Source organism: Sapajus apella, unplaced genomic scaffold (assembly GCF_009761245.1).
Source record: "Sapajus apella isolate SASKATOON/1434 unplaced genomic scaffold, GSC_monkey_1.0 scaffold62, whole genome shotgun sequence".
In the NCBI taxonomy this organism is placed as follows: Eukaryota; Metazoa; Chordata; class Mammalia; order Primates; family Cebidae; genus Sapajus; species Sapajus apella.
The window spans coordinates 13,782,390-13,806,697 of record NW_022437002.1 but is presented as its reverse complement, the minus strand read 5'-3'; the positions used below and the strand labels follow the sequence as shown (position 1 = coordinate 13,806,697).

General features: G+C 46.2%; 1 protein-coding gene and 1 long non-coding RNA gene across 5 annotated transcripts in view; one reads left to right on the top strand and one right to left on the bottom strand.

The window, feature by feature from the left end:
* Positions 1 to 24,308, top strand: part of HIVEP3 (HIVEP zinc finger 3) — a 515,007-nt gene that overhangs the window by 179,378 nt on the left and 311,321 nt on the right. The window lies entirely within an intron of this gene.
* LOC116529577 lies at positions 1,885 to 22,593 on the bottom strand. Its single transcript, XR_004259553.1, has 3 exons — positions 22,583 to 22,593; positions 21,445 to 21,449; positions 1,885 to 1,968 (listed from the first exon to the last, which is right to left on the bottom strand). It is a non-coding gene; the product is annotated as an uncharacterized LOC116529577 (long non-coding RNA).

Genomic DNA, 24,308 nt, shown 5'->3' with positions numbered 1-24,308 from the left:
CCCTCCCTTTCCACGTGTCAAAATCCTTCTGTTTTTTAAGCCTCTTGTTACATAACACCTCTGATATGGTTTGGCTGTGTCTCCACCCAAAATCTCATTTGAATTGCAATCCCCATAATCCCCGTGTGTCAAGGGAGAGACCAGGTGGAGGGAACTGAGTCATGGGGACGGTGTCCCATGTTGTTCTCATGATATCGAGTTCTCGCAATATCTGGTGGTTTTGTAAGTGTTTGGTAATTCCTTCTGTGTTCATTCTCCTTCCTGCCACCTTGTGAAGAGGGCGCCTTGCTTCACCTTCACCTTCCACCATGATTGTAAGTTTTCTGAGACCTCTCCAGCCATGCAGAACTGTGAGTCAATTAAGCCTCTTTTCTTTATAAATTACCCAGTCTTGGTATGTCTTTATAGCAATGTAAGAACAGACTAATACAGCCTCCCTGAAGCTTTCCTGGTTCGTGGAGATTCCAGCCCTCATTACATCATAGCAACATTACCAGAAATCAAAGAACTTGCCCCATGTCCAGACGACCCAATAAACATAGCATTTTGGAGCCAGCAGAGAGCTGGGCCAGCCTCTCTTCCATGAAGACCTCATCCATCCTGCTCACTTTATTCCCCACATGCCTCCCACCCTGCTTTCTTTTCTGCTAATGAGCTCTAAAACACAGCCGTTCATGGTGGGGACATGAAGTCTCTGTCCCTACCCAGACTGTGTGCTGCTCGGTAGCAGGAACTGGCTACTGTGTTTGTCTTCCCAGGGACAATTTTACCCAGTTCTGCATAAAATCTGTGTTCAGCTGCAAGTAGTAGCCAGTTGCTGGAGTGAACTGAACTCTTGGAAGAAAGGATAAGAAATTACTCTTTGCATGAGACTTGTCATTAAGGTTATCATTTAAGAAAGAGTGGAAACAGTTTGGGAGTGACTGGGTCAGAGGAGGTGATTCTGTAACATGAGGACACCTTATGGCTAAGAGCCTCATCGCTTGGAACATTTAAGCTTGGTCAATGAGAAATTGGCAGTGCAGCCCATGAAGACTGAGAAAGGAGACCTTCCCCAATCTTGGGAACCCATCCCAAGACTCCAATACCATCTGCCCCACCTTCTTGACAAAGAAAGAAGTATAGACCCTGTCTTTGGGAGTGGGGTATAGACCCCATTTTAAGGACATGAAGAAACCAGGGCCTGGTCATAAGAGGGAGCCTGGCTTCTCTGATGTTCCTGTCTCTGCAACTCTGACCTATCCAAAGCATTTGGGCCAGAAATGAGGGCTCCAGCTTGTTTCCCACACCTGCCCTGGCTCACTGCCAATGATGGTGTCCCCGTGCCCCTCTGCGGTCTCTCACAGTGGTCTTCTCCTGGGCTTCCTGTTGGCTGCCCTGCTCATGGCTGGGCTGTGGCCACTGGCAGCTCCATGGGGCTCTGAGGAGTCAGTGCCAGTACCTTAGGGCTTCTGTTTTTCGGCTGGGGCTCTCATGCAGGGGGTGCTGGCAGAGTTAAGGGAGGCGAAATAGCAGGACTGAATGGAGATGCATGCCCTGAGGAATTTCACCTATCCAGATCTCTCCAGGGCCTATGTGGCCTTATTAATAATTATTTAATTGCAACTTATAATATTTTACTATTTACAGAGAGTGTCCACATATGTTAACTTCCTTGATCTTCACAAACACCCTATCCCTTGGGAATTTTCTACCAGGCACAAGAGGCTCAGAGAGATTTACATGACTTTTTGAGAGTTTGAACTCAACTCTTTGGACTCAAAAACATCTCATTCCACTATGCCTTGTTGCCTCCCAAACCCTGTATCCAGGTAGACCTGACTCACCAGAATGCTTTCTGTGCGAAAAGACACCAGAGCTGGGAAGTGATTCAACACCACCCCCAATCCCTGGAAGTTCCTCTTCTCTGTCCTGTCATTGAGAACACCAGCCTAAGGACACGTTTTCCCCTTCCACATCCTGTTAAAGCTCAGCAGTCTCACTCCTACTATTGAAAATGAGAGGAACAGGAAAAGTCTCAAATTCAGACTTTGGGAACCACGTTGAAAGAAAGTGCTCTCTCGTTCTTCTGTAGATTCCTTTTTTCATTCGACGGATACGTATAGAGAACCTGCTATGTTGCCAAACACTGTTCTAGGTGCTGCAGTTTTAGTGGTGGACACAAAGATAAAGTTCCTGCCCTCTCGGAGCTCACATCCTAGTGTCAGGGCGTAAGAAGCAAGTAGATGATGACCAAAATGTTTCAAATAGTTCTAGGGGCTATAAGGAGACCAGAGAAGGCTGATGAAATGCAGTGTAACTGGCAGGAGGTGGGAGTGAGAACTACTTGGGTAGATGGTCAGGAGAGACTCTGCAAGAGGAAACACACGCTGACACTTGGGGACAGAAGGAGTCTGACATGAGAAAACTGGGGTAGCAGTTTTCCAGGAAGAGGGACCAGCACAGGTCTAAGTTGAAACTCAGAATGAAATGTTAGGAAATAATATTCTTCATGATGGTTAGATCCCATGGGCTGTCATCACTGCAGTTCAACAGTTCCTCAGTGTGGTGCCTAGTAGGAAGAGTTATCCCCGGAACTCTCCATGTGTGCTGTGGGATTCCTGAGAAAACCAGTTCTGAGTTCTAGCCAGTGGACTCACAGTTGAACTTGGAGGGAACCGACAATTGCTTCCATCATAGCCTTACTAAGAAATGACCATGGCATGGCCTAAGTGCTTTGGCATGGAGGACCGGAAGGGAAAGCCTTAGTTCACCAGTTGCAGACTCTTAATGATGACAAAAATCAGGAGATTTTATAAGACTCCATATTTATGATTTTGAGTGTAGTGCTGCTGGAGTTTCTGGTTTGGGTTCTATCAACTTTTTCATTGTTTCTTTGTGCAAGTTACCTTCTCTAAGCCTAGTTTAATTAATACTATATTAAGTGAGATAGTTAGATTCCATGAACTCTAGGGCTCTTTTTATTCTTAACCTTAAAATAAATAACATTTTGTATACTTTTTCTTTGTGTGTGTGGTGCCCTTTTCTGTGCCTCTGCTTTGGGTGAAGTTGGCAGGCTGAGTGAAAGTGAGCTATTAGTGGTTCATTTAATATAAGACAGGTGATACTACTGAACACTGTTGGTGGTAGAACAGAGTTTCTCAAAGTGTGGTCTCTGGATCGACAACAGTTGCGCTTGGTAACTTGTTAGAAACTCCAGCTGTCAGCCTCCAACCCAGACCTACTGATTAAAAAGCCCTAGGAGTATAACCAGAGCTCAGTTTACAAATGATTCTGATGCATGCTAAAGTTTAGGAACCACTAGAGTATATGCTTTGAGATTTGGGTCTACTGGCTGGGTGTGGTGGCTCACGCCCGTAATCCCAGCACTTTGGGAGGCTGAGGTGGGTGGATCACAAGGTCAGGACCAGCCTGGCTAACTTGGTGAAACCCCATCTCTACTAAAATTACAAAAATTAGCCAGGCATGGTGGCACATGCCTGTAGTCCCAGCTACCTGGGAGGCGGAGGCAGCAGAATTGCTTGAACCTGGGAGGCGGAAGTTGCAGTGAGCTGAGATCATGCCATTGCACTCCAGCCTAGGCGACAGAGCAAGACTCTGTCTCGGAAACAAAAAAAGAAAGCTTTTTGTCTACCACTGATGGATTCTTACATTCCAGTCATTGTCATGGCCACAGCAAGCGGTTGCATGTCTGTGCAAATATGGCAACAAGATGTTTATTCAGCTTGGTTTGGTGAACAGTCTGGTGACCCTAAAACAGAAAGAAAGTTCCTGCCTGTGCTGGGATGGGACCCACCTTCTCCTCCTTGTATCATGTCCCATCTGCTCCTCTATGTGAGCACCTGCATGGAGGAGGGGTTAGCAAGGGGGCGGGCTCCTCCCGGAAGTCATGATGGAGTGCTGTTGGATGTGCTTCTGGGGAGACTGCTGTAATTAGAGAAGTTTGTGCATGGTTAGTTTCCATACAGTTTTAAAGTATGAAACTATCTTGGGTTTCTAAGTCCTTGGTAGGTAGATCTGCTTGCACCTGTGCTGTGAAGATCAGTGGTGATGAAAGGTCTTGGGTGCCACAGAACAATCTGGTGACCCTGCTGCACACTGTAGTTTGGTTTCCCTCGTCTAAATGTCCGCTCATGAACTAGAATGAGGTGACCAGATGGTCCAGATCACCTAGGACTGCCCCATGTTTCCCCTTCCTGTCCCTCTCAGTCTGGTGTCTCGGATTTGTTCCTGCGTTGCCCACTTCTGCTGGATCTTGTCCAGTCGAGGGACAAACGTCCTGAAGAATGGGAAGAAAGGAGGTTCCGAAGGCACGGATTCTAATACCATGCCAGAGGCTGAGGATGCTAGTGCTTAAAGGGAAACTGGCACACCCCCGGAGCCCCAAGGAGAGCTGGAGCTGGAGGCACGCGGCCCACAAAGGGTAGAAGTAAGTTCATTTCTCTGGTAGGGCTTAGGGGAGGGTTAGTCGTAGGTAGGGCTTGGGAGGTGGGACCGGGATGGCTCTTACAGGGCCAGAAGGCAAAGAAAGGGCAGCAGATGGGCACAGCAGGGACAAGGGCGTGGTGAGGAATCAGACTGCTCCAGCCCAAGCTGGCGTGGCCTCTCTGCTCTTGCCTTCTGCCCCCTTTCTGTAATCTTTCATCTCTGAGGATGTCGGGCCATTCCTGGGTCCCTTCTTGCTCCTGCCATTTCCTCGACCCTTCCACCCTTGTTACCCTATTGCCCTCTCCCCTCCCCAGGCTCCTGTTTTATCCTGCCCATGCCTGACTCCGTTCTCCTTATCTCATTTCTATCCATGATTGACATGGGAAACAGGGCACAGTAGACTCCAATTGTGATAAGCACTCTCCCTGTTTGCAGGTATCAACCATAACCAAGAGCTATTCATGTCATCCGGCCATCCATCCAGAACCCACTGAATGGAGGACAGCACAGTGAGGTCTTCCAAATTTTGCAACTGCAAAATCTGTAACAACAGCCAGAGAAGCCAAGGAAGCAGGACAAGTCCAACAGTTTTCAGAAGAACCCAGAGAAAATTGTTGAATTGTGACCAGTTTTGCCAATGGATATTGTGAGAAGAGACCTTCCCCCCTGCACTGGATTTCATCATATCTGGATGCCATTGCTCATGGGACTTTGGCCGTCTCATATCTACCTTTAAGCATGCTATTGCTGTTTCAGCTTTGGTAGCTCTGGGTACCTTTCCCTAGGAGAAAATGGTAATCTTTTCTCCCTCTGAGTTCTGGATTAAACTGTCTTACCTGAAACCGGATCACTTTAGGCTAGAAGTGCCACTAGACATTCCTGTTCTCAGAAGCTGCCAAGTTCATGTCATATCTGTTTCATTGTGAACGGGATCCACTTCTGACAGAGGTTGCCTGGCCAGCTCAGTGCATCTCCTGGTCACTTCCTTGGTGCCTTTCTCCCTCCCTTGCCCATCCCAGCTGAGACTTGCCCTGTGGTGGCTCCGTCCCCTCCTGGTGCTTTGACTGTATGTGTGAGAAAGTGTGGTCAGTGGCACTGACATCTTCGTATGTGTGGAGGTAATTGGAGCATGGATCCACCTCTGGAGGAAGGTGGCCATGAAGGAGGCCAGCCTCAGCTCAGTGTTCTGCTGTCATCGCTCTTATTCCTGCCTTTTTAGTGCCTGCCCTACTGCAGGATAATTGTGCTTTTCTTTTTTCAGTTAAATGTAACATTGTTATTTTTCATTATTGCAAAGCAGTACGTACTTGTTACACAAACTTTGGAAATGTAGACAAATAAAAAGAAGAAAAAGCTACCTCCAAATCCTACTTCCCCCAAAGACAAGATGAATCATTTAGGCATATAGTATCACACATGTATAATATGTACACATATATTTCAATGTAACTGTAATGTCATAATACCATGTACAGTCTTTGATAACACACACAGGCACTTAATATCTTATATGAACAACTTTCTAGGGCAACAAGCTCAGTTTACAGCAATTGTAGTGCAAGAGTCCTCAGTTATATGGCTACAGCATTATTGGTTTACCTGATCTCTAATGGTTTGATGTTTAGGTTGTTTCCAACTTTTCTCCACCTGAATAGCATTAATGAAGGTGGTTTAGTTTCCTCTTCCTACAACTAATTATTTCCTTAAGATAAATCCCCAGAAAAAGATGAAAGGAAAATTAGCAAAAGTTCCAAAGATGTCAAACATTAACTTGGAGCCAGCATTAACTGCTCAGAACCCAAATGCATGAGAGACTAGGGTGCTGGGAAGGCCACATGTGCCCTTTCCTGGATGTCTTTGTAGCCACACTTGGATAGCTCTGGCTTCCTTTGCCTTGCCCGGGACAGAGACTACCCATAAATGATGTCTGAGGTAACAGGTGAAAGAGGGAGTGGTGTTGTCTCTTTGGGTTTAGTATGTGGGTATGTCCAGTGAGTGCTCATTGGATGCTGAGAAACAGTCCTTCATTCACTCTTTCATTGCCCATCTATGGAGCAGCCGCTGTTGCAAGGCACCAGGCTAGAGGCTGAGAAGACAAAGAGAGTTAAATAGGGACTTCATCTTGGGAGGATCACAGCCTAGAGAAGGCCAGTGACTCATCACACACATTTACTCCAGAGTGTAGTAAGAGGAAAAATAGAAGTTCGGCAATGCATCTCAGGTCAGAAAACTTGGAAAAATCTGAAAGTCCCAGGGGAAAAATATGAACATCACATAATCGTCTGGCCCATTCCTCACAGCAAACACATCCAAGTGTATCCTTGAGTCTGTGAGTCTTGCTTGTTTGTGGTCATCCTCACTGGATACAACCTTGACAGCATTGCCTGTGTCCTGCATTGGCACCACTGGTGACCTGGCACCATCTTAGACAACTTCTGAAATCTATTAAATGCAAAATCTGGCTGGGCGCAGTGGCTCCCGCCTGTAATCCCAGCACTTTAGGAGGCCAAAGTGGGTAGATCATCTGAGGTCAGGAGTTCAAGACCAGCCTGACCAACACGGAGAAACCCTGTCTCTACTAAAAATACAAAATTAACCGGGTGTGGTGGTGCATGCCTATAGTCCCAGCTACTCAGGAGGCTGAGGCAGGAGAATCACTTGAACCCAGGAGGCAGTGGTTGCAGTGAGCTGAGATTGCACCATTGCACTCCAGCCTGGGCACCAAGAGCAAAACTTTGTCTCCAAAAAAAAAAAAAAAAAAAAAAATCCAACAGGAGTGAACAGAATTAAAGGTAAAGGGATTCATGAGTTGAAACAAAGTCTCCATGTTTTATGTATGTAGGGAAATTTGCATTAATTCATCTCCTTCTGCTCAATGGAAACTTTTTCAAATATTTCATTGTAAAAGTAACATGCACATTTCAGAAAATTGGGGGATGAGAGAAAAGGAGAATGTTACCGCATTTCACTATCTAACCCAGGGCTTACAGCATTCTAGTGACCATCACCCTGAAAAATTTGTATTAAGAGGATGTGAGGACAAGAGCTGAGGAATGAGTGAGTGTCGTTCGTGCATTGTTTTTTACAATTTATTTTTATTTTTTAATGTATTATTTATTTTTGTGATGGAGTCTTACTCTGTTGCCCAGGGTAGAGTGCAGTAGTGCGATCTCAGCTCACTGCAGCTGGCTCCTGGGTTCAAGCAATTCTCCTCCCTCAGCCTCCTGAGTAGTGGGGATTACAGATGCCTGCCACCATGCCCAGCTAATTTTTGTATTTTTAGTAGAGATGGGGTTTTATCATGTTGGGTAGGCTATACTGGAACTCCTGACCTTAGGTGATCTGCCTGCCTCAGCCCTGCAAAGCGCTGGGATTACAGGTTTGAGCCACCATGCCCAGACTCCAATTTTATTTTTAGTTAAACATGTTTGACAGGTAATTACGTTCATATAGTTCAAAATTCAAATAGTACAAAAGCATATAGAGTGAAAAGTTTATGTGCCCAGCCATCTAGTTCCCTGGGACACCTAGTGGTATCAGTTTAATGTGTATCCTTCTAGAGGTTTTGTGCCTATACAACCAGATATGTATATAAAACATGAGTTTCTAATGGAAGGCTTGGCAATATTTGAATGTTTTAAGTTTAGCCTAAGCTATCCCTGTTATTCCTAGTGGCAGACCTGGGGCATGGGTGAAGAAGAAGAGAAGAAAGAGCAGAAAGAGGCATGTGTGTGTGTCTGTGTGTGTGTAGGAGGTGAGTAAGTGGTTGTTGCTGATGGAGACAGTGAAGGAAAGCACACTTATTCATTTCTTCAACTAGTGTTTATTTACTGAGCACCTATTATGTGTCAGATACTATTGTAGACCCAGGAGATATAGGAGTGAACCAAAACTCTTTGTCCTCATGGATATTGTTTAAAATGGAAGTTGGTGGACAACAAACATACTCAGTAAGATATGTAGTCTCTTAGAAAGTGGTAAGTGCGGTGGAAAAACTTAAGTAGGCCACAAGAGATGGGAGTATCAAGAGAAATTTTTAAAGTGAGTGGTCAGGGGAGGCTTCATTGACAATGGGGCCCATGAGCACAGATGTGAAGGAGATGAGAGAGTGAGCCCTGTGGATGTCTAGGGACGGAGCTCCCACAGAGGGAAGAGGCAGTGCAAAGGCCCCGTGGCAGAAGTTTGAGCCCTGAAGGCTGCCAGCGGCCCTCTTCTGCCTCTCCAGGCTGTTCCTGGTGACCTCTGTCCCCTGGCTGACCTCCCTGGGGTCCCAAAAAAGCCCAGGTCAGGCTATTGTGTTCTAGGTAGAGTGCTGAGATTATTCTATATGAGATGTTAGATTTTCCTTTCTTTGTATTTTGATCCTGATGTTTAATGCTACTCCTTTGAGATAATTCTATGCTTTGAATGTGAGTTTGGTCTGAATAAGGGAAAAAGTGGGGAACATTGTTGTAGAGGGTGGACTAAGATTGAGACTTGAAGGTCCTAGATTTTACACCAGACTTGGTGCTTGTTTTCAAGCCTTTTGAATTGAGCACATTATTCAGCCTCTCTCGTCTGTAGTTTCTCATTTAGGAAATGGAGGGGGAATACTTAAATGGCTCTAGGGCTGTCCCAGCACTGTGGTTTTCAAGCTCTGTGACCATGCAAGCAGTTAAGGGAAGAAGTGGCGTCAGATGACGTGTAGTGATACGGCTGGGGCGGAGGAGAGGGCTTTTGCCTACAGAGGATTCTGTGTGCATGGTAACTGTGCTGCTACCTGATTTTCTCTCTTGGACTGGAAGAACTCAGCTTCATCCTTAAAATAGAATATTCCATCTGAGTAAGTCCGGGATCCCTGATGTTCACAGAGAAGCAGCAGCGGCACTGCTAATTGCGTTCTTCTCCTTGTTAGTTCAGTTTGCTGCTCCCTTTCAGCCCTGAAGGGGTTGTTTTTTTCCTTGCCCCTTGGCCGAGCTGATTCACAGTTTGCAGTGGAGGTGGCCTTGGTGGGGCTGGGTCTCCTTCTTTTCTTCCTTTAGGTGTCAGAGGCTCCCTCCCCTCTTTACCATCCTCAGTTTGGCTGCCTGGAGTCTTTCATCTGCCCAGGTGAATCGAGCAGTCAGAGGAGGGAGTGTCCCTGGCATTACCATTGTCCCATGCAGAGCAAAATCACTGAATTTGCAAATCAGAATGTATGTAAAAGGTGTGGGGGCAGAGCTGGGGCCTCCAGAAATTTCATTTAGCAGGTGAAATGTGAAACATGAATAAACCTTTTCTCTTTTACGTTTGAAGGGTGAGTCACCTTGGTTGTAGTTACTTCTTCCTTATTCCCCAGTATGTCCTCTGTTTGTTTTTTTCCTCTTAAACTACCAATCTTTAGCATTCCTAGCTGCTGTTAAACAGGGCAACAGAAGAGTGGCTTCTGGAATTCGGTTTCGCATTCTTTCCTGGAGTTTGTGGGGGGACAGCATGTTTCCTGTGCATTGCAGAGGAAATATTGATGCCCATGCACCTTTCATTGGAAATGGGTCCTGAAATGTCTCCTTTGTCAAAATCACCTTCTGACTTAAACACTGTTTTCCCAAGACCTTTTAAAAATATATATACAAAAATCCCTCTGTTACTTCTTACATTTTGTGTGATGTCCTTTGTCTCCATCAACTGTTGTAGAGAGAAATTGTATTTGGAATATTCATAACAAGTCTATCGCTAATTATCACTTTAACAATGTGTTGTGGAGTGTATCCATGCAGTCATCTGGGAAGGCGCATATGCCGTGAAATGTGGGGATTTGCTGTGTACCGCGTGTGCCTGCTTTCAGCGTTTCCTCAGGTCTTGACTTAGGGAGGAAGTAGAGGTGCCTGGTAAAGGGGAACAGAGGGGAGGACGTCTCAGCTGAGGGCCTGCATCCTGCATTCCTGTCTTCCCAGCAACAATTTCCAGGGTAAATTGCTTTAGAGTGTAAGAAAAGCCTTTATTTGAAACAAAAATCCTTCTCCACGCTAAAGCCCCATTTCTGGAAAGCTGCATAGATTGGAACTAAGGTCACCCCAGGTCAGTGCCAGGTAGACAGATCCTAGCCATAGATCTAATTGCTGATGAAGAAAGAGGCTGCTGGCTTAGTGCCTTCCTGATCCTCTAGCAAAAAGCTAGGGGTGGGGGTGGGGGCAAATGGAGCTAAAATTGCCATCTGATTTGCAGACTTTGGAAGCAAATGAAAAGGAACTTCACCATCTCAAGGAAGGATGAGAAAGAATGTGGCTTCCTTTTCTTTCTTTCTGCTCCCTTTTCTCTTGGGAAGGAAAATGAAGTCATGCTGGGCGTCTTCTTCAGGATTCTCAGCGGGTCTGAGCTTTGGGAAGCTAGAATTCTATTATCTCAGGGGCACGTGGAGCTCTTTCCACCAAGACTTCCTGATGGGCCTGGATGAAGCCCTAGAGGCTGCCATCAAATGAGGCCAGAGTAATGGAGCATAATGGAGCAAACCTCCTGGTGGAAGAGTTCAGTCCTGCTGCATTGATAAATCAGGAAGTCTTTATGAGGGGCTGGTAATGGGACAGCGGGGAATGAGTTGCCAAACCTGGCTCCGCGTGACTTTGTGGATCTTTCGTGGGTCCTGTTTTTAGCACTAATGGGGGATTCGAGCTCAGTCTTTTCTGGGTATCCTGGGAATATTCTGAAGGGTTTAATTTGGATAGTTATAGAGTTGCATCTGTAATAAAGTTTTAATAATGAGTTTTTATGGCACTTGGAGCCTGGTTTTGTTAGATGTTACTTTAGAAATAATAACAGCACTTTATTGTTGTGATTACTGAGTGCTTACTATATACTAGATGCATTATTCATAGTAATCATTAACAACAATTTTTTTTTAATCTTTTTGAGATGGAGTCGCACTCTGTCGCCCAGGCTGGAGTGCAGTGCTGTGATCTTGGCTCACTGCAGCCTCCACCTCCTGGGTTCAAGCGATTCTCCTGCCTCTGCCTCTTGAGTAGCTGGGACTACAAGTATGCACCACCACACCCAGCTAATTTTTGTATTTTTAGTAGAGATGGGCGAGAGGGTGGTGGGGGTTCACCTTGTTGGCCAGGCTGGTCTTGAACTCCTCACCTCAAGTGATCCACCTGCCTTGGCCTGCCAAAGTGCTGGGATTACAGGCATGAGCCACCGTGCCCAGCCAACAATGAATATTAATGTAGTACTTATGATGTACCAAACTCATAAGTACACTTACCTCCCCAGGTCTTAGAAGAATTCCACCTCTGGAGCCATCACTTATGTGTGAGGACACTGAGGCCTCAAGCTTAGATAACTTGTTCAAGTGGCCCTGCTGATAAGCTCCATGGACAAAGTCAGCGGTTTTAGACATATCTTTCCAGCAGCTTCAGGAAGAGCAGCACACAGGCGGTCCCCCTCTCCCCCATGTTAAAGCAGCAGGAGAAGGTGGAGTGAAGACAATACATAGGGTGGTTTCTGGCTCTGTGTGGTCAGAGGGTGATACTGGTTCAGGGCCCGGCTTATCAGTGCTGCATAGCATTCGGCTCTGGAGGCTTTGCACCTGTTTATGATGCATTGTCAAAACTCGGTGCTGGCTGCCTCTTTACAGAATTGATTTAATAAATCCTGCATTTCTGGATGTTGATCTCTTTGTTTTTGTTTGGGGTCATGGAGGTGGGATCCTGGAGGAGTTGGATGGGAGTATATTTGAGAGGGGAAATTCTGGGTGTGTTTAAAAACCAAGCCACCACAGATTCTGATGCAGCCTTCCTGGAGGCAGGTGTGTGTGGGCAGGTACGCTGGGGGTAGTGGGATGGGCAGAGGAAGTGGTGGGGTTTGTAGGTGGAAACGCAGGGCTGGCTTTGTTGTTGTCTGCACGCCCCGCCAGGCCACAGCCATTAACTGCGCCAGTACAACCACTAATAGGTGGGTGATTCAGCTCCTTCCTGCGTTTTATTACCGGACAGAGACTTTAACAGCCCTTTGATTTAGCAAGTTAATAAAGTAAGTGATCAGGCTCCACTGTTTAACCACAGACTGGATGGCCTACAGCTTGTCGCTTTCTGGGAACCCTTCTGATATTGTTTTAGAATTAAAAGGAAAGTTATGGAATTTGAATGCTCTGCTTGAGTCTCCTGGCTCCCTCCTGGGCAGCCTCACCAGCCCAGCGTGCCTGGCCTCCTTCCAGTGCCAAGCTTCCTCTGGTTATGTTGTCCAGTGACTGGCTGGCTGTCACGGCTGGGATCTGATGGGCTCCATGGATGTCACTAGCCAGGGGTTAGTATCCAAGGGATTTTAAGGTCCCGGCTGTCTTTGAGGAGGTGAATTGGATGAGAATGTAGGGTCTCCTGATGGGGCCCTGTATTAATTTCCTGTGGCTGCCATAACAAATTAGCACAAACTGGTGGCTTAAAACACTGGAAATTCATTCTTTCATAGTTCTGGAGGCTAGAAGTCTGAAATCAAGGTGTCGGCAGGGCCATGCTCCCTCCGAAGGTTCTAGGGAAGGATTCTTCTGTGCCTCTTCTAGTTTCTGCTGGCTGCTGGCAATCCTTAGTGACCGTGGCTTGTAGAGGCGTCATCGGGTCTCTGCCTCTGTGGTCACATAGCCGCCTCCCTGTGAATATCCGCACATGTGTCTCTCCTCTCCTTATAAGACACAGCCATGTTGGATTTGGGGGTCTACCCTATTCCAGCGTGACTTCATCTTAACTAATGACATCTGCAGAGATCCTATTTCCAAATAAGGTCATGTTATGAAGCTCTGGAGCGACATGAATGTCGGGGGGACACCATTCAACCCAGTCCAGGTTTTTCAGGAACAAGTGACAAAGAGGCGAGGACTGTGGCAAACTGATTCATAGAAGGAGGAGTGACGAGGGCCAGGCTCAGGTTTCCCAGGCAGGTTAGGCAGCACTGCGCAGTAGAAGGTCCTGCGATGACAGAACACAGTTCTGTTGCTATGCCACTTGAAATGTGGCCAGTGTGGCTGAGGACCTGGGTTTGACATCGTATTTCATTTAAATAGTCACACAGGACTAGTGACAACCATAGCAGACAGGCTCTAGACCCTCCTGAGAATAAAATAAGAGAAGGAGGGTTTAAATGTTTAAGAGTTTCGGCAAAGTCATTTGCACCCAGGGCGGCCACCAGGGGCTCACAAGGCTAAGCAAGGTAGACTGTTGCTCTGTTTCCCTCCTTGATTAGGAGAAGTCCTCTGTGACACACAGCCAGCCAGGCTGCATTTCACCTGGGGTCCTCTGGACCCCAGGCGGTGGCCATTAATTGGGGCTGTGAGTGGTTGCCTCACTCATGTGTAGTCACACACACAGAGCATCCCATGCCCCACTCCCAGGTATTCGCACCCTGGGCCCCGTGATTTGTTAGTTTCATCCCTGGATTCCTCCTATGGACAGCTTAGAAGGGAGGTGCCTTGGGGGTGCCCACAGGTGGCCCTACCTTCATCTCCAGGGTCAGAGAATGCTTCCTGGAAGAAGCAATGCTTAAGCTGAGACCAGTTGCTATTGCAGAGTCCTATCTGTGTTCAGTACATGAGAGTGAGCTGAGCACTTGGAACTGCAGGACTTTAGACCCAGAAGGAACCCCTGCAATCATCAGGACAATGGTCTTGCAAGTTCTGAAACTACCAGAGCCTCTTTTTCAAAGGAAAGATCATCTGTACTCTTGATCTGTAGAGCCAGTAACAGACGGGGTGCTGCTTTGGATGGGGAGGTGGGAGGAGGAGGAGGCCAGAGATCCTCACAGGGCTCCACTTTCCCTCCTCCTCTGAGGACCCTGTAGCACAGGGTGAGGAAAACATAGATCAAGGTTGGCATCCCCATGGTAGACCAAGAAATGGAGGTTCAGAAAGGTAGAGAAACTTGACAAGGTCACACAGCAAATTGATGACTATTGTTGATGGGAAGATTTTAAGAATCTATTTCTGAAATTCCCCCAACCCCCCAAAATCCTTGACACCCTTTTTGAAAGAAGACCATTTGGTCCAATTGTCAGCTATTAACAAACTGTGGGATTTCTGCTGTACGATCAGATGCTATTTCTGATTTTAATCTCATCAGGAAATGGTGTTTTGATTAGTTGCAATTTTTGTTTTGCAGACTGGCTGAGATTTGTAGGTAATCCTAAATTGCGCCTGTTACTCTTCCTAGCATGTGGCTGCCATGTGCCAAACACTGGACAGAGTCCTTCATTTCATGGTGTTGTTTAATCTCCATGGATCCCTGATGCTGGTATTATTGACTTTATTCTATAGATGAGGAAACTGAGGCTCAGAAAGGTAGAAAGTAGGATTCAAAGCTTGTGCCCTTTGCACAGGGATTTGCTGCCTCCCTAGGAGGGTGGTGATAAATGTGAGATGCTCTGGATGAATTAGAAAGAAGGTCCTAAAAAACTCAGGGTGCCATTTACGGGTAAGGATGAGACAGTGTGGCTCAGGAGGAAAGGGGAGGCCAGATCTGAGGCTGACCACAAGCGGATATGAGGCAGCCAGGCATCCCCACAGCAATGCTGTGGGGGTCTGAAAGTGTGGTAAGACAGCAAAGAGTGAAATGACATAGTTATAGGAAGGGGAAACAGACAGCTTAGTGTTGTCCTGGTGGAGTACGGGGCTGGGAGTGACTGCAAAAGGACAGCGTGAAGGATCCTCGTGCGTTGGAAATGCTCTGTATCTTGCCTGTGTCAGTGACATTACGTGGATTCTGATACTGTGACGCAGCCTTGCAAAATGTTATTACCACTGGGGGGAACTGAGGGAAAAGTACCTGGGATCTCTCTGTATTATTTTTTACAACTCTATGTGAATCTTCAATTATCTCAACGAGTTTACTTAAAATACGTATATCAGCCCTGAAAAACAAAAGAATACAAGGAGTTCACTGGGCCATCCGTGTCAAAGGGGCAGCATTCCTGTTCCTTTCATGCACTGAAGGGAGAGCTGGAACATGGTATTCCAAAGCAAGGGTATATTCAGATGGCCATATTTGATGCACTGAGGCTTAGCCTGCGCCTCTGCAGGGCTGAGAGGAACCACCTTCCTGAGATTGCTGCTAAGGTAGAAGGCAATGGGAGAGACATAGATAGCCAGAATCCCCAGAGGTGGTGCCGTGCAGAATAAATACTGGCCAGGCCGTCAGGTGACACTCATCAAGTACCTACTGGGTACCAGGCACTGTTCCAGGGCTAAGGATTTAGGGGGAAGAAAGCAAGTGTGCTTGCCTGTAAGTCTTGTATTTTAGAATAGGAGATCGAAATAAACAAGGAGCAGGTAAGTGAACAGCGCAATGGCCGGTGCTAACAGGTGCTTAGGAAGAAGATAAAAGAACAGGCCAGGTGCGGTGGCTCACATCTGTAATCCCAGCACTTTGAGAGGCCAAAGTGAGCAGATCACCTGGGGTCGGGAGTTCAAGACCAGCCTGACAAACATGGAGAAACCCAGTCTCTACTAAAAATACAAAATTAGCCGGGCATGGTGGTGCATGCCTATAATCCCAGCTACTCAGGAGGCTGAGGCAGAAGAATGGCTTGAACCTGGGAGGCGGAAGTTGCAGTCAGTCCAGATCACACCATTGCACTCCAGCCTGGGCAATAAGAGCAAAACTCTGTCTCAAAAAAAGAAAAAAAATAGAGCAGAAAGTAGGACAGGGTGACTGAGGGGCTGCCTTTGCTGGAGTGTTCAGGGAAAGCATCTCTGAGGAGATGACCCTTGAAGGAAAACCCAAATGAGATGGAAGCAGCTGTGTAGATGTGTGGGGAAGAGCATTCCTAGCAGTAGGAAGAGCAGGTGCAAAATCCCTGAGACAGGAATAAGCTTGTTGTGTTTGCGGAACAAACTGAAGGCCATTGGGCGGGAGCTATTGAAAGGGTGGAGGGAGACGACGCTGAAGAGATGGGCAAGGCCCAATCCTATGGGCTCTTGTAGGCTTTGGTAAGGGTTGGTATTGGGAAGCTCCTGGAAGGTTCTAAGTAGGGACATGATCTGCTGTGTGGGGGATGGATTTTAGAGCAGCAAGAGCAGAAAAAAGACCACGATGTGCTGCCACAAGGGTTCATGTGAGAAGGTGGCTGCATGACTTGCGTTTTGGCAGTGCGGTGGAGAGAGCTGTTGGGTCACAGGGATGCTTTGGAATTAGAGCCACTGGGACTCCCTTAGGGTTTAGACAAGGATGGGTGACATGAGAAAAGCCAGGATGCCTCCTAGGATTGCCATTCGCATCCTACCACAACTAACTCCAGAAGACTGGTTGCATTCTTTTTGACTCTTGTGAATTTCATTCATGGGGAAAACACTAGAAATAAATGAGAATTGAGCTGCGACCCAGTAAGTTTGGGGTAGTGTGGGAATCCACATTACCAGTTTCATTTATCTGGTTCTTAGCTCTTGCTGCAGGGAACTGAGGACATGCTCAGATTATTGATCGGGTGACTTATTGATGGGGTTGCTTGTAAAGAGATCGAGGAGATGAGGAAGTTCTGAAACGTCCTGGTAGTTGCCCCGTGACACCCAAGGAGAACTGCAGCATGTCCCTTGTCACCTGCAGCAGCTCTGGAGACCAGACATCTTCCCATGCCAGCCACTAACCCATGCTGGACCTGATCCAGCTATGCTCTCTGCCTGTCCTTCTTCTGCAGCCATGCCCCCCTTGTTCTTCTCTCTCTGGGTCTCTCATTCCCAGCTCCTCAGCAGGGAGAGTCTGCTTGGATTGGCTGGTCCACCATAGCCCAAGTCTGCAGGGCAGAGGGCTCAGCCAGGCCTGACTGAGGCAGCTGAAGTCCTTGTGTCTCTCCTGAAGATCGTTGTCTTTAGAGTGTGCGCATGTTCTTGGCTTAGTCATGGCCAGAGGGTCATAGTACTCAAAGCATGCCTGACAGCTCAGGTGCTGAGAGCTACTTGTAATCTCTGAAGACATAGCAGCCACAGGATTCGTGGACTGTCCTATACACAAAAATCACATAATCTAGAAAGACAAATATCAGGTGGATGAGAAGGAGCTCATGTGGCAGATTAGGGTATCTGCTTCTCTTGGTGAAAGTATGAGGACCATAAAAAATAATCTTTTATTTGCATAATACTCTATAGTGACTTGAAAAATTATCTTTGGTACTGCTTCTTAGAGGGGCCCAGGGAGCACTACATTTGTCCACTGTTCATTAGTCAATCAAAGTGGCTTGTTAAAATGCACTTTCCCTGGGCCCTACCGCAGAATCATCCCAGAATGGAGAGCTATTCCCCAAGGAATATGAGTGTGGTCTACTTCCATTTCCTCTGCATTGACTAACTCTGACTTCACCATTGGTTTTGTCCATCAGTCCCTCTGAAGTTAACCACGGAAGAGTAGATTTTGTAAAATCTAATTCGATAGGAGTCTAGTTGCTATGACTGAATTGTGTTACTCTAAAATATGTTGAAGCCCTAACTCCCAGTGCGAGTGTACTTGGAAATAGCACATTTAGGATATTGAGTTAAATAAGGTTGTAAGAGTCACTGATAGGATTGATGTACTTATGTGAAGAGACACCAGAGAGCTCGCTTTCTCCCTTGCATGCCCGTACGGAAGAAAGGTCATGCTGGGATGCAGTGAGGAGGTGGCTGTCTGCAAGCCAGGAAAAGAGCCCTCACCAGAAACCTAATTGCCTGGGACTTTGGTCTTGGACTTCTAGCCTCCAGAACTGTGAAAAAAAATAAATTTCTGTTGTTTAAGCCACCTAGTCTGTGGTACTTTGTGTTGGCAATCCTAGTAGGCTAAGGCAATAGTATTTTCAAACAAGTTACTCTCCATGTACTTAGGGTTTCTTTAATGTATTTACATTTCCTTGGAGCTTATATGCTAAGAATCAGTCCTTCTGGTCCCCAAACGATGTAAACCAGATGGCATCACCACTGTGCTCAGAACCCTGCAATGACTTCATGTGGATTTTGTAATAAAATCTAGAGTCCTTCCCATGACCAATGTGGCCCAAACCCCCGCCTGCTGCTCCAGCTTCATTCCCAGCTCATCACTACTGGTCACCACTCTCCTGCCCCAAGCACATTCCCACCCCAGGCCTTTGCACTTGCTGTTCTCTCTGCTTGGAAGGCCTTTTCCTGCCATACATCTCAAATAGTGTTCCCAGCATTTTGTTCTCTCATCTTTCTTATTTTCTCAGTGCATTTATTACTAACTGATACTGTATTGTGTCTTTGTTTGTCTCCTCCACTAGAAAGTAAGCTCTATGAAGGCAGGGATTTATGTCTGTTTTGTCCATCACTGAATCCCCAAATAGTGCCTGGCACATAGTAGATGCTCAATAAATATTGGGTGAATTTATTCTAATCAATGCTTTCTGGAGGAACCACCACATCACTGTCTTATTTAGTAAGAACCGGGGAGCTGTTACAGGCCTAGTGTTTTGCCTGAGTCATACCCTTTACAAGATGATTATTCAGTCAGAGCCAACACTTACTGAACACTTGGTGTGCTGGAGAATGTACGAGATGCTAAGAAAATTGAACTTTGGCCCCTGTATTTTATAGGGCGAGAGGCAGCCAGGCAGAGCCCACAGAACAGCGGCAGTGCCAAGGTCCTCTTCGGGAGGGAATGGACACATTGCCCCTTCCCCTGAGAGAGTAGTTGACTCACAGTAGTGCTGTGGAGGTGTCAATGAACATGTCCATGGTCTCTGCAGAGAAATGGAACTTATGGGGCACCCAGATGGCCATCACCCATCCTGTCTCAAAAGGCTTCATATTTCTCTGATCCATTTGTGAGGAGGATTAAATGAGGGTGTGTTATACTAGACCCAGCTCCAGGCCCAGAGGGAGCCGGACTCACTGGTCTCATGAGGTTCTTTCCAGCCTCTTGACCTTTCTTATTCTGTGACCTTGCTGGGGATTCCTGGTTACACCTCTTACAGGCAGGAAGGCAGCTCCCGGGGAGTGGGAGTGAGGTCCTAGCTAGGGTGGCACCACGTGGTGAAGTCTGGGTCACACCGCTGGCTCCTCGCCATTTCACAAGCTGGAGGCTCCCACACTGAGCAGGTCCCACAGCTTCTTTGAAGGATTTTCCTTTGTGTGTTTATCAGATCTTGGATCTTCCACCATGATCAGCTTGTGGTTAGTTATTATCCAGATGAGCTGGGCGCCACCCGCAGAAATGCTTGGGGAAAGGAGAAGCCTGTGTGTGTGCACCTTATCGCTGTAGCCTCAGGTGAGCCCCTAGTGTCCACCGTGATGTTTGATACCAGCAGAGCTCGGCAGAGTCTCTGGAACCACATCCAGCTCCTTCTTGAGCCCTCAGATTCTGCTGCTTTTATAATGGTAATAACAAACCCGGAGGGGCAGAGGAGAGGGCACAGACTTTGGAGTCAGTTGGCTCTGGGTTCAGGTCTTACCTCCAGCATTCCTGCCTTTGTGCTTTGGACTAAATTCCTTAGCGTCTCTGAGCATTCTTTCCTTCCCTCTAGGATGGGAATAGTATAATCCTCTTACTTTAGCTGTTTCCTTCTCTAAGCCATCGAGCTTCAAATTGAGTTGGTCACTGGACTCGAGACCTCAAAAACTAGCCCTGTCATGTTTCTTTGCCTTGTGTGGGAAGCTGGACTCCATGACCCCTAAGTTTCCTGCCAATGCTGGAGCTATAAATTAATGTCAAGAACAAAATACCGTGGTCAGCAGGGCCATCTGGAGACCCTGGTGGACCCCACTTTGAGAGCCACTGTTCCAAGCATTTGCTCCTTTGAACTTGTTGAACCTATGTATTCTGGACTGGCTTCGGGGGCCCTGATAATTTTAGACTACTTGAAGGGTTTACTTTAGCTGAATTATTTCTGTGCCTTCTCCCACCCCTAAAATGAAGAGCCTCTACTTGCATTTGTAGCATCTATCCCCAGACTGGAGCCCTCATTTGTCCTAAGAAGGAGTTGAACTCCCAGTGCCCATGTGACAGGTGCAGAAGCAAAATCTGGATCCATTCCTAGACCTCAGCTAGGCCCCTGTGCTGGAGGAATAATGGAGTGGAGGGTAAAATCGGCATTAGTTTTGGAAGCAGACAGATCTCATTTGAAATCTGGGCTTCAGCTTTCACTGCTTTAGTAGTTTGAGGGTGTATTAGGCAATGTCTCAGTTTCTTTATCTGTAAAATGTGAATCAGAGATTGTTGTGAAGATTCAATTACAACATTTAAAGTACTTGGCACTTTGAACACTTACTAAATATCTCCTATATGCCAGGCACTACTGTTTTGTGCTGGCTCAAAGACTCATATCCTAGAGGGAAACAGACCAGTGGATAAGCAAATTTCTGTCCCCTTGTTTTTGAGTTTTCTGGTTTATAATGTGCTTTCACACACATCCGGTATTTTTTTTTTTTTTTTTTTGAGACTGGGTCTCACTCTCTTGCCCAGACTGGAGTGCAGTGGCATGATCTTGGCTCATTTCAGCCTCTATGTCCTAAGCTCAAGTGACCTTCCCACCTCAGCCTCCTGAGTAGCTGGGACTATAGGGGCATATCACCATGCCTGGCTAATTTTAAAAAAAAATTTTTTGTAGATACAAGGTAGATCTTGCCACATTGCCCAGACTGGTCTTGAACTCCTGGGCTCATGTGATCCTCCCACCTTGGCTTCCCAAAAGGCTGGGATCACAGGCGTGAGCCTGTGAGGAGAGGTCACTTAGCCATGATCTCATTGCCAGTGTTCACCAGGTTGGACCACAGGCTAGCTTCTGACTTTTAGCAGGATTTTCTTCTCCTGTACTTCTGCAGCTCAAAGCCTGAGCCACAGACTGGAAGCATCAGCATTACCTAGAAATAGAAATGTTGATCTCGGGCCTGACCCCAAACGTTCTGATTCAGAATCTGAATTTTAAGAAAATTGAGACAGCTCTTTAGTGTAGTGGCTAAATGGCAGTGCTGAAGACCCTGACTATCCAGATTCCAGCTCTGGCTCTGGCACTTATTAGTTCGATGACTTTCAGTAGATTAGGTAAATCTCAACGCTTCTGTGTCCTTAACTCCAAGATGGCTAATAAGAGTACCCACCTCACACTGACTGTTGTTTGGATTAAACAAGACAGTTGTTAAGAGCCAGCATTCCTTGAATGCTTGCTCCAGGCCAGTTGAGGTGTTCAGTGCGCCCCATGAGCATAGACTCATGCCTGGTGCACAAGCAGCCTCACCAGTGTTCACTTTTTCTTTACCTCATAGGACTCGAGAAAGGGACTTACTTCTCATGACATTTATGCAAAGAGGTGAACAGTTATTTCACAGTGCTCTAAAACTTTGATGAACCCCATGTTGACCATATCCCTAAATGCAGCATCTCACATGAAAGTTTTTCCAGCATTGGTATAATAATGGAATTGGCATCTGAAAGCGGATACTCATTGGATATTGTGAAATGCTCAGGGAAACTCTGTTTCAGCTTAAGGAACTGTATGATTCCCATAGAATGTAGTTTATAGACAGAATCATTTCAAGCTGAATAACCATGTCAAATTATAGGATGCTGGCACCGTCAGTTTCTAGTGATCATCACGTTCCACCATCTCATTCTGCCGATAAAAAAAATGAGGCTCAGAGAGGTCAAGTGGCTTGTCCAAGGTCACCCAGAGGGTTAATGGCAGAAACAGAGCTAGAAATGAGGGCTTCTCACTCTTAGCCCAGTTCTTCCTGCTGTGAATGTGTGTGCAAATTCTCATTCATTCATTCAACAAATATTTCTTAGGAGCGTACATGGTGCTGGGTGCTGTTTAGAAGCTGGAGATAAAGTGGTGAGCAGTATAGCAAGGTATTTGTCCTCTGCAGTTCACATCCTCATGTGAGAGTGAGAAAAAACAGTAAGTAAGAAAGGAAAGAACATGACTTCAGATGTACATGACTTCACAGGAGGGGACAAAACAGGGTAATATGCTAGCAATGATTTGGGAATAGTTGAACACTGCCAGAGAAGTCATCTCTGAGATAGTACATTTGAGACAAGCCATGAATAAAGTGAGTCATGAAGGCGTAGGGATTAGAAGCTTCCAGCAAGAGCCAACATACTCCTACCTCCCAGCTCGTACTCTTGGAACGCACTGTCACAGGTTGGCTTCCCCAGAAACAGACTGAGAAATGATGGATTTATGTGTAGGAAGTTCCTTAGGGAGGGAGGGGAACAGGGTGGGGGAGAGGGAAAAGTTGAACTGTGATGCAATTGCAACAAGGGCCTGCGTCCATGCGATAGAGTTCTGGAGCTGAATGGCTCTTTAGAGTTGTCCCACATTGGGGCCAGGTCTTGGTCCCCATGCAAGTGATCAGTCAGCAGATAAAGACTGCTCTTGGGAAAAGTGTATGGCCTTGGTAACACAACTCCCTTCAGAATTCCTGGGAGAGACTCAAGTGTGAGCTGTCAGCTGACACCATTCCCAACAGCCAGAAGGAAGAGTGGCTCCGTGATGGAGGGGACCTGGGCAGTACCACAGCATCCACTATAGCCTGTCATCAGGGCACCAAAGATGTACTGCTTGCAGGACTATCCCACTGAAGGAAATAAGAATGCCTTTCTCCTGGCTTATTTTTGCCTGGTTTGAATATTCATTTATTGGTCAGCTATCTGTTGACATGTACTGACTTCCAGCTCATGGAGTGGGCACAGAAGGGGCAGAAATGAATTAGGCAAATTTCCCCTCTTGGAGTTTGCAGGCCTTTGTGGAGACACAAGTAGACAGTTAGATATGTATTTCCATGTAGCTCTTCCAGTCAATGAATTGTACAGAATGAGAGCTTGACATAGAGTGCATCACACCTGAATACGTTCACTTTCATTCAATGCACAGAGGTCATGGAATCTGATAAACCCATTTGATTAGCTTCTTCTGGGAAAAGGAATGAGGGAAGTTGGAGAGATTGCCCTGTACATGCAAATGGTAATAAAAGTAACTAATACTTATGAATGCTTATACCGTTCTGAAAATTACATACAGATCTTTCTACTTTACAAATGAGGAAATTGTAAGAGAAAATGAAGAATTCTTGAGTTTTTTTTTTTAGCTGGAAACATGAAGGCAATTTTTTTAAAAAAAGGCTAACAAGTCTAACATTATACGGACTCTTCAAATTTATTTTTGACCTTTGTTCAATGTATGGGAATATATTTTATAGTTTTTGTCAGTTGAAGTTTATATGTAGTTGCTTCTGTCATTTATATCTGCTGTTTTGTTATTTTTATTATTTAATTTTTTATTTATAATTGTATTTATTATATGTTGGGGTTGCATTCTCCCCCCTTAATTCTGCATTTCTGAGAAGCAAGAGGAACAATGACTTCCGTGTACAGAGGTTTCTGTTTGGCTGTCTAATGGCTGCTGGTCTGGATTTATATCTGAGCCATTTTCAGGGCCTGGGACAAGCAACAGAGCTAGCTAGGGTGGAGACAGAGAGGGACGGTCAAGGTGAAGTCTCTGGATTTTCTAACTCAAGTAAATTGATATACATGAAAGAAATTGGAAAATGACAAAACACTACGTCAATGTGATATTTTTGGTGTGTCATCATCATCTGGATTTCTGTAAATGTGTGTCAGGTCTGATTCCATTGTCTTTAGATAAAAGCAAAGACTTTTATAGGATGCCTGCTATATTAAAGTGGGTATTGTTTCCATTAAATAATCCCCTCATGACGCTTCCACTCCATTCATGATGTAGTGCCAGGTCACCGATGTGAATGCCTGGCCTGGCTAGGCAGGTTAAGCCAGTGGATCACAGGGATGGGCTGGGAGAGGGGTGGCAGCTGCAGAGCCTGGACCACCAAGGGAGGCCACCCCTGAGCCAGCTCAGGTGAGCTCTGCCTTGCAGGAGGCTTGCACAGTGTTGGCCAGAATTACAAATTTTTAATGTAAATTCTGAGTTTTAGCTGACTCACTTGGGCTTTT